The 10,004-nt window shown below is 39.3% G+C and overlaps 1 long non-coding RNA gene across 1 annotated transcript; it reads right to left on the bottom strand.

Moving 5' to 3' along the window:
* Positions 1 to 7,642: 7,642 nt before the first annotated feature.
* Positions 7,643 to 9,496, bottom strand: LOC127490363 (uncharacterized). The gene is made up of 2 exons (XR_007918341.1): positions 9,403 to 9,496; positions 7,643 to 8,019 (listed from the first exon to the last, which is right to left on the bottom strand). It is a non-coding gene; the product is annotated as an uncharacterized lncRNA (long non-coding RNA).
* Between the last annotated feature and the right edge of the window lie 508 nt (positions 9,497 to 10,004).

Here is a 10,004-nt window from a genome sequence, read left to right as displayed (position 1 = left end):
TAAATTTGCTGAGACTTGCTTTATGACCTAGTATGTGATCAATCCTAGAGAAGGTTCCATGCATTGCTGAGAATAACATAAAGTCTTTAGATGTAGGATTGAAAGTTCTGTAGATATCTGTTAGATCCATTTGGGCAATAGTGTCGATTAAATCTGCTGTTTCCTTGTTGATCTTCTGTCTGGATGATCTATCTATTTCTGAGAGTGGAGTATTGAAGTCCCCCAGTACTATTGTATTGGAATCTATGTCTCCCTTTAAGTCCCTTAACATATCTTTTAAATAGACCGGTGCCGTGTAATTAGGTGCATATACATTGATAATTGTTATATCTTCCTGTTGAATTGAACCCTTAATCATTTTATAGTGTCCCTCTTTGTCTCTCTTAACAGTTTTAATATTAAAGTTTATTTTGTCTGATATTAATATGGCTACACCTGCTTTTTTTTTGGTTTTTGTTGGCATTGAATATCTTTTTCCAACCTTTCACTTTCAGACTGCATGCATTTTTGTTAGAGAGATGTGTTTCTTGTAGGCAACAAATAGTTGGGTGTTGTTCCTTAAGCCAGTCAGCCAGTCTGTGTCTTTTAACTGGACAGTTCAGGCCATTCACGTTTAATGTGACTATTGATACATAGTGACTTTGCCCTGCCATTTTCCCAGAGATATTTTCTAGTATATGCTTTGAGCTTCCCATGCTCTTTTACTGGTAGGTGTTCTTCCTTTCCCTTCTTTCATATTGATGGCCGTGTTTCTGTGTTTCTGAGTGTAGCACATCTTTAAGTATCTTTTGCAGGGCCGGACGAGTGGCCAGAAAGTCTTTCAATTTCTGTTTGCTATGAAAAGTCTTTATTTCACCTTCATTCACAGATGAGAGCTTGGCAGGATATAATATTCTGGGCTGGCAATTTTTCTCTCTTAGCACCTGTGCTATGTCTCGCCATTCCCTCCTAGCCTGTAGTGTTTCTGATGAGAAGTCTGCTGTGAGTCTGATTGGAGATCCTCTGAGAGTAATCTGACGTTTCTCTCTTGCACATTTTAGGATCTTTTCTTTATGTTTCACTGTGGTGAGTTTAATTACCATGTGTCGTGGTGAGGATCTCTTTTGGTCATGTTTATTGGGGGTTCTATGAGCTTCCTGTACTAGGATGTCTCTGTCCTTCTCCAAACCTGGGAAATTTTCTGCTAGTATCTCACTAAAAAGGCCTTCTAATCCTTTCTCTCTCTCCATGCCTTCAGGAACTCCTAGAACCCGAATGTTGGTTTTTTTAATAGTATCCTGTAGATTCCCAACAATATTTTTTAGATTTCTAATTTCCTCTTCTTTTCTTTGGTTTGACTGTATCCTTTCCTGTTCTCTGTCTTCTAGGTCTGATATTCTCTCTTCTGCTTCACCCATTCTGTTTTTAAGGCTTTCTAATGTGTTTGTCATTTGATCTATTGAGCTCTTCATTTCATTTTGATTTCCTTCACTATCACACTTTCCTGCTCTACTAGTTTCTGCGTTTCATTTTGATTCCTTCTTAATATTTCATTTTCCCAGGAGAGATTCTCAATCCTGTCCAATAAGGATTTCTGTAGTTCAAGGATTTGCTTTTGAAAACTTCTAAATGTTCTTATCATAAATTTTTTGAAATCCGTATCTTGCATTTCTTCTATCTCATCATCTTCATAATCTTGGCTTGGGGTGTTTTGTTTATCTGGAGGCATCATAATGTCATCGTTGATCTTGTTCCCTCGATTTCTGTGTTTATTGCTTGGCATGGTTAATTCTGTTTCCCTCACTGTGAGGTTTTTGTGTGTTTTTTTTTTTTTTTTTTTTTTTTTTATTATACTCTGTCCGTGTTAAGTGTACTGCCTGCTGATGGAGGAGCCTTGGAGGCTTGAGATGGGTGTGGCCTGAGAGCTCTGCTTGGTTCTTCAGGGTTACAGGTGTGCAAAGGTGACACCCTCAGGTTATGCGTGGTAAATCTCTCTTTATTTATTTATTTATTCATTTATTTATTTTATTTTATTTTATTTTTTGTTCAGGAGGTAAGTAATACTGCAAGGCTGAGCAGAATGGATGGTATTTAGCTTAGCTGGCTTCTACCCAAGGAGTTCTGCGGACTCCCACTGGGTTGCCTAGGCTACTGAATTGTAGTCTTAACTCTCCCCTTTTATTATGTATATCCCAGCTCTTTGTCTCTTGCTCACCTTTGCAAGGTTGGTGGAGAGTGGAACTTGTCTGTACCAGTATGCCCCCACCTATTTATTTATTTATTTATTTTTCCTTCTCTCCTGTAGTCTGTTGGACTTTCCCGCTTCAAAACCCACGTCCCTCTGAAATTCTGTCCGCCGTTTCCCCGCCAATGTCTCCAGTTACTAAGCTCACCTCCGCTTCCAGCGCCGATGTGTGGACTCAGAGCCCTGGGCGTCTCTCCTCTCCCCGCTGGTTTTTTTGTCACATAGACTCCCCTTCCCACACTGGCACTCAGCGTCAATTTATTCCTAATTCCCCCTTTCCCTTTTGTATTATTTGAATAATTTGTAATATTATTTTTAATGACATGTGATTTTGACTGTACTTATTTGTATATTCTAAAATTTCAAATTGACAAATTGTAGCTGATCATATTTATAAAGTTCAGAATGATCTGATTTATGAATACAATATAGCATAATTAACTCAAGCTAATTCATATACCCATCATCTCCAATATTGGTCATTTACTGTGGTGACAATGTCTGAAATTTTATCTAAGTGATTTTGAAATGTATAATACATTATTTTTAATATATTTACCACTTTGTACAGTATAAAACAAAAACAAAAAGAACTTACTACTCTATTTTGACCGTCTATTTCCATTCTATCCAACCTTCCAGCATCCAGTAACCACCATTCTACTATATGGTCTGATGAGCTTTGTTCCTTTCTATTCCTTGGGGGCAGGCATTGGGTAGATTAAATACATTCTGATATGATATTTTCAACTCTTGAAATATAATGGGACTCAGTTTAACCCTGTTCCGACTGCCTCCTCTGTTAAAGCACTGTGGTGGGGGATAATGGTGGGACGCTATGAGGGTGGGAGGAGGTAGAGGGCAGAGGTGTCGGTCAGCAAAGGATGGGGTGAGTATTCACAGGCCTAGTGCCCTACTGCACGGCAGCCTTGGCCACTCAGGAGTAGACATTGTCCAGTGTCCCAAAGTTATAGTAGATAATGCCCCGTCCATCTTGTCCTGGCCCCTGGTTTTACTCTACAGGGTTTGGCTCTATCAAAAGTTGAGGAACATCTATAATCTGATTTAAAAAATAGGCAAGGATCTGAATGATCATTTCTCAAAGGAAAATCTACAAATTTCTGACACATATATAAAAAAATGCTCATCACTAATCACTAGAGAAACACAATTTGAGACAATAATAATATCCCACCTATCAGAATGGATATTATTAAAAGAAAAAGACAAAAGACAAGGCGACCCAATCTACTGGAAATCTGGTGAATATAGTGGATAAGAATGGAAGAGCATGAACACAGGAAGGATCATGTGGTGACCCAGGAAGCAGAAAGATCAGCTGGGTTTGTCAGGCTTTTATATACAATAGTCTTATGAGAACTAACTACCAAGGGCATGTACATTTGTAAATATATTTTATTTTCATAGTTATAAATTTTTATTATGAGGACCTAAGGGATCTGATGCTCATAGATATTTTATTATTTCTCAGACTTACATACCAACTTGTGATAACAACAATATATAAACAGGCCAAGGAAGAAAAATGTTCATGACTTGAAAAACAAAATAAAGTAATTACTCTGTGCATGTATATTTATGTATTTGTGTGTAGTTTGCTTATAATGTAGTAAAAGGTGAAATTTAAAATTTAATTTCTATGATATGGTAATATTGTTTTTATTCACCTTGCATTGAACATACGGAACTCACCAATAACTTTTAAGCCTACACAATTGATAATGTTGCAGCTTTTATTTGATTATGGATATCCAGATAATAATAATTATTCTATAGTGAACAATTTGATTAAAATATTTAGTTGATGGATTTTCTATGGTACCTCTATCAACACATTTTAAGAGATAGGCAAGACACAAAAACTTACACTCATATCAGTGGAAAGGGATTTGCCTTACAAAAGTTATAGAATTCATAGTACTGCATTTAATATCAATACGAGTTACCCAGGATTTTACCTAAGATTTATTAACTGTACTGCAATTTGCATTTACTTAATTTTATTTTGGTGACTATGTGCCTTACCAATGGATGCGTTTCCAGTTCTGCTGTTTATAGAACTGGTTATACAAGAAATGCTATGTCATTTAGAAAAGTTCAGAAAAATGACTAATATTTTTAATTTGAAATGTGTTATATAACAAGTATAAAAGTAATTGTGCATTTAATGCTTATGTCAAATGAATTATATAAATTTTGTAATGAAAATATGTACTTTAAAAGACTAACTTCCAAGGGCATATACATATTAATCTTAGTATTATTTATTTTATTTTATATTTTCCCCAAAGAAACCTTTTATTCAAGGAATATGAGCTTCATGCATTTCATAAGTACAACTAAGAATATAGTGATTCTTTCCACCATAGCTACCCTCCCACCCCTCCTACTCTTCCCTCTAACATTCCCAGTCCCATTTTCCACTAAGATCCATTTTTGATTAACTTTATCTGCAGAAGCTGCCTAATAAAGAGTTCAACAATTTGCACAGAAAAAAACCAAAAAACTATCCTTAACAGTCGAAAAAGGGCTGTTCAAAGTCATTGCATCTTGAAGTTAATCCTCCCCCACTTTTTTAGAGACTTAATTGACTTTAAAGAAGCACCCAAGAATAATACATCTTTTGGGAGCACTTAGACATAATTATAATACAATTCTTTGAGGACAGAGTTCCTGCATGGGAAGTTATCGCACAGTAACAATTAACACTCTTATGTATGACATCAGTGATCACTTGAGGCCCTTGACATAAGCTGCTTTGGCTATGGAAGACTTTTGAACCTGTCAGTATTTAGAGCAAAGTGGAAGTTCTCTCCTCCCTTCAGAGAAAAGCATCTCCATCTTTGAAGACCTTCTTTCCATTGGTGTCTCACCTACTGAGGTCCTTCATGTAGGACATTTTTTGCCACAGTGTCTTGGCTTTCCATGCCTGAAATGCTTGTATGGGCATTTCAGCCAGACCAGAATGCCTCAAGGGCTGATTCTGAGGTCAGAGTGTTACTTAAAGCTATTGTCATCTATGAATGCTGTGTGGACTGCTTCACATAAAAAGGAGCATTCACTCCTTTTTAATTCTATTATTATTACCAGACACTTAATCCTATCCATATGATCACTTTAAAATTTATGATGGTATTTTTACCACCCAGCTTAAGGGGATTTGGAGTCCCATGGCAAGCTTTAAAACTGCACCCTTAGGCCAGTGCCGTGGCTCACTAGGCTAAGCCTCTGCCTATGGCGCTGGCACCCAGGGGTTCTGGTCCGGGTTGGGGCACTGGTTCTGTCCTGGTTGCTCCTCTTCCAGTCCAGCTCTCTGCTGTGGCCCGGGAAGGCAGTGGAGGATGGCCCAAGTGCTTGGGCCCTTCACCCACATGGGAGGCCGGGGGGAGGCACCTGGCTCCTGGCTTCAGAAAGGCGCAGCACACTGGCTGTAGTGGCCATTTGGGGGGTGAGCTGGTGGAAGGAGGACTTTTCTCTCTGTCTTTCTCTCTCTCACTGTGTAACTCTGCCTGTCCAAAAAAAAAAAAAAAAGACTGTACCCTTAGAAGCAAGTCTGTAGGGGTGTATTCAGAACTGTACAGCTTTACAGTTATAAACCTCATATACTTAATAATTACAACTTTAGGAAAATGGTGATGCTTCTCATCATGCCCGCCCTCCCACCTATACTCCCACCCCTCTCTTTTATTCTGACTCTTATTTTTTACTGAAATCTGTTTTCAGTTGACTTTATACACATATATTTAACTCTGTTAAGTAAAGAGTTCAACAAATAGTATGAAAAAAAAACAGCTGTTCCTCAGTGGTCAAGACAAAGCTGTTCAAGTCACTGCTTCTCAAAGTGTTAATTTCACTTTTATGGATTGCCTTTTTGGCACAGGTCAGGGAGAACATACAATATTTGGCTTATTTCACTAAGTATGATATTCTCTGGATTCATCCATTTTGTTGTAAATGACCAGATTTCATTTTATTTTTTAATCACTGTGTAGTATTACATGGCATGTATATCCCATGATTTCTTTTCTTTTATATTTTTTTTGAGATTTAAAAAAAATTATTAGAGTTAAAGGCCTCCAGCCAGAGTGGCATCTATGGAGGCTTCCAAGAGTGAAAAAACCCAAAGAGGTTGGTTGTAGTGGAGTTTCTAAGTACCATTTCAAAGAAAACAACTTGACAATCATATTGGCATTCAATTACCAGGAAGGATAAAATCCATCAAAAGTCCTGATTTACAGTTCTCCATCCTGTCTGGCCTGCTCTTGATAAAACAGAAAATCATCCAGAAGGTTGGGATAGGTAACTTGTTTTCACATAAGCTGTGAGTACAGGAAGAGCTCCCTTGCTATTGTCATGGTAAATTTGGAGATGCTGAAGGAAGGAGGGCTGCCTATTTGTTCTTGTTAAAGATAAGGAGAAAGGGCCGGCGCCGCGGCTCACTAGGCTAATCCTCCTCCTAGCGGCGCCAGCACACCGGGTTCTAGTCCTGGTCGGCGCGCCGGATTCTGTCCCGGTTGCCCCTCTTCCAGGCCAGCTCTCTGCTGTGGCCAGGGAGTGCAGTGGAGGATGGCCCAGGTGCTTGGGCCCTGCACCCCATGGGAGACCAGGAAAAAGCACCTGGCTCCTGGCTCCTGCCATCGGATCAGCGCAGTGCGCCGGCCACAGCGCGCCGGCCGCGGCGGCCATTGGAGGGTGAACCAACGGCAAAGGAAGACCTTTCTCTCTGTCTCTCTCTCTCACTGTCCACTCTGCCTGTCAAAAAAAAAAAAAAAGATAAGGAGAAGGAAGCAAATAATTTTATACCCCAAATTCTATTGGGACTACCTTGACTACCTATTAATCCATCTGACTCCTCACATCCCCCCCTAACAAAAATGTACCCTAACATCTGATAGAGGGGGACTGGACGTGGTTGCTCTGGCTGCTTCATACTGAAAAGTGGCATCTTTGGGAGGGGCAGTCAAGACGGGGTTCCAGCAGGAGGTGACTTCTCAGCAGGAGGTGGCTTCACCAGGGGCACACAGTGCCAGCTTGCAAAAACTGCTTCCATCAGAGGTATCATGTGTTTGGCCACCTGGAATTTTACTTTTTCAAGTCTGGAGAAAAAGAATCTAACAAGCACTTTAAACTCACAGGATCTAAAACTGAGCACAGAGTCATTGTAAGAGGCCCTAAGAAAGGTGTCTAAACCATGAGCAAGTTTATTCATTGAGAGGCAAATAGAAATGGACAGAAAGGGCTTAAAAATAATCAGGGGGTCTTTAAGGCCTTGCCAGTTATGAGGCTCAGACTTATCTGTCTGTTTACATGGGGTACATCATCAGGGAGGTACCCTATTGACTTTCATTGCCTAGCCAGCCTGGGAGAAGGGCTTGGTTGAAGAGAAGGTAGGTGACATTTCTAAAAGGAGAACATTTTTAATATACAGTTCTGCCTGCAGCGTTATTCACCCTGCTTAGCCATCTCCTCGAATGCAGTTGTTAGTTTGGAAGCTGGGCCGAGTGAAGGGCTTTTCAGCTTCGAGTGAACAGGGTCTGTGGCTCTGACCTGGAGCCCTTTGTCTCCAGGGTAGGTCCGTTTCCATGACCCAACTCTTGGCTGGCAATTCTGCAGGGACTCTTCATAAGCTGAATTTGCTGAAGCCCTGGCTTTCCACATCGAAAACCAATGCAGTAGACTGGGTCTCCTTGAAGGCAGATCACTGTGTAAAGCAGCCATTAACTGGCCTGCCACCTATCTTTACATTGCTTCTGCAGCCTAGATTCCTCTTCTTCCTGGTTTTTATTAAAACAGAACAGAGGGAACTTTAAGAAGACACAAGTCAAAGGGTTGCTCTGTCTCTAATCTTTAGTGGCCTAAACTAGGAATCTGTAGTCATAGGCATGTTCTGATAGCGGTTTTTCTTTGAGGTAGACAATGCCCATGAGGAAAGCTATTTCAAAATGATGACCACCTTATCTATAAAATTTTAAGTCATTATTAAAATTTTCTCCTTTTGTTCGGTTTAAAAAAGGGAGGTTTTTGTGCCCATGGCAAAGCAATCTAGCTGTTGAATCATAATTTAAGCTCTCATTTTGGCTATACTATTATTACAGAAAAATGTTAGCCATCCCTTTAATAAGGTCTAATGATCAAATTGTACATCCTAGAGAGTCCTTCAGAACGGAATTAATTACGCATCTTGAAGAGAAATGAGGGAACAAGTCAGGCTTCCCATATCACTTACTGAAAATAACAATATCAAATGAAGGCTTAGCAAGCAATTTTAACTGATAAATAACAACTTATGAAAACATTTACCTGAAGGTCCAATGCCTTCTATACATTTCAAGGCAAGAGTGCACATATTTGGAAACATTGCTTAAGTATCTAACACAAGTGTAACTTGTTTGACCAGCAAACCCAAGTACAAACATGTCAACAAATTTAAAACATCTGGTACAGAGATATAGGTCACGAACCAAAAAGGTATCTTTGATTAACTTAGTAGTTTGAATTTATTAGCAGTATTTTCTTGATAAGTCAATTAAAGCAGAGCTCTTAATAAGTCAATTTTCCCATGTAGACATACAATATGTGCACATGTGTAGCGTAACACAAGATAGAACAATAAAGCAGATTCAGTAATTGCTTCCTAAAATCTTTAGCTTCTTTAAAACTTACCATCAACAAATTAGGATTACTTTATGCTCTTAGTACTCTATACTTTTTCTAAGTTGGAACCTGCAGTACATTATTGGCTTTATCTGCTTAAGACTGTGCTAGAGTATTGACCACAATAGACGTCAGAGAAAAAGAGATTCTTTGGAACCTAAAAGGACACATTTAAACACAGAACCAACAACATTTTAAGCTTATGAGCAGTAAATCTGATTTCTAGGGATTGGAGAATACAAAACTGTGGATGACAAAGGCTTCAAATAGCCATGTTTAAAGTTATAAACTCATTAACCAACAAGAAGAGGCACTTGCTTATTCCACACAGTATTTTGGAAGCATCTTAACCCTTTTAGGCCTCTGGGCCTTTTTCATTAAGATAATCATCATATCTGATAACAACACAAGATCATTAGACTTTTTAACTTTTGGACATTTGTATCAGTAGCATTTTACATTGTCATAACAAAATTTAGCAGTGCTTCACATCTTCACAGTACCTTTAACATAATCCAAATAGCCTTATTAGTTGGTATATCTACAAGATGAGAGATATATCCTTTGATATTTCCAGGGGCCCAACTGGAAATATCAAAGTCCGAGAATTTGGAACTTTTGATTGTTTTTTTGAATGTCAAAGATTCCAAGAAGGCTTAAAATATCTCGTTGAAATAGGATCCCTTAACAGCATAACACAATATATACCAGATTTGATCATTCATACAAAGTGGTTACTTAAATGCCTTAAAATAGGCACATATTTAAACAACCCTTAGCTCTCTCTCTTTTTTTTTTTTTCCCAGGCAGAGTTAGATAGTGAGTGAGAGAGAGAGACAGAAAGAGAGTTATAGACAGTGAGAGAGAGACAGAGAGAAAGGTCTTCCTTACGTTGGTTCACTCCCCTAATGGCTGCTACAGCCGGCACACTGTGCCGATCCAAAGCCAGGAGCCAGGTACTTCCTCCCAGTCTCCCATGCAGGTGCAGGGACCCAAGCACTTGGGCCATCCTCCACTGCCCTCCCGGGCCACAGCAGATAGCTGGACTGGAAGAGGAGCAACTGGGACTAGTACCCGGCACCCCAACCAGGACTAGAAGCCGGGG

Source organism: Oryctolagus cuniculus, chromosome 2 (assembly GCF_964237555.1).
Source record: "Oryctolagus cuniculus chromosome 2, mOryCun1.1, whole genome shotgun sequence".
Lineage (NCBI taxonomy): Eukaryota > Metazoa > Chordata > Mammalia > Lagomorpha > Leporidae > Oryctolagus > Oryctolagus cuniculus.
Note: the sequence above shows the minus strand (reverse complement) of the source record. Positions and strands in the feature narration are given on the sequence as shown.